Source organism: Tupaia chinensis, unplaced genomic scaffold, assembly GCF_000334495.1.
Source record: "Tupaia chinensis unplaced genomic scaffold, TupChi_1.0 Scaffold000159_1, whole genome shotgun sequence".
NCBI classification, from domain to species: Eukaryota; Metazoa; Chordata; class Mammalia; order Scandentia; family Tupaiidae; genus Tupaia; species Tupaia belangeri.
The window spans coordinates 7,917,286-7,917,933 of NW_006159630.1; the positions used below are offsets into that span (position 1 = coordinate 7,917,286).

A 648-nucleotide genomic window follows, 5' to 3' on the forward strand; every position below is an offset into this window, starting at 1 on the left:
TCCCTCTTATTTTCAGTATTTATTTCGTTATACTTAGGGCAGTTACTGAAATAGCTGAATGTAGATCTGTTGTTCGACTGTAATAGTTATCTACTGCTGCATCACAAGTACGGTCAATTTGGCCCTCTTACCCTACACGTTCGTTATCTCAGTCTTCGTGTGTCAGGGATCCGGGCATAGCCTGGCTGCTTCAGGAGCTCTCTCAGGGCTCCAGGCAAGGTGTTTTCTAGGGCTAGAGCCTTACCTGAAAGCTCTACTGGGGAAAGGCCCCTTCTCAAGGCTGTTCGGTGACTTGCAGGTTGTTGGAAGGCAGCCTTGGTGTTGTGCCGGCTGTTGGCCAGAGACCACCTTCAATTCCTTGCCACGCTGGGTTCTCCCCAGGACAGCTCACAACACAACAATCTTCTTATTTGTTTTCAGCTTGACATCGAAGACAGGCATCCATCACCTGGTCCCTGCATATGGCACACATAGCGTGCTCCACGTCCCAGCTCCACTTGGCCACTGAGTTCCACTTCTTGAGTGAGAACATCCTGTCGCCCCCCCACCTTGGAGCCTGCACTCCCGGCGTGAAAGGACAGGGTGCAGGGCTCCTTGCCACCTTCCACATTGGCCATAGCGGCAGCATGGAGGCCATGGGAGAGAGCG

General features: G+C 52.8%; 1 pseudogene; it reads right to left on the minus strand.

Moving 5' to 3' along the window:
* Nucleotides 1-274: 274 nt before the first annotated feature.
* On the minus strand, nt 275-617 carry LOC102483324 (RING-box protein 2 pseudogene; annotated as a pseudogene).
* Nucleotides 618-648: the final 31 nt, after the last annotated feature.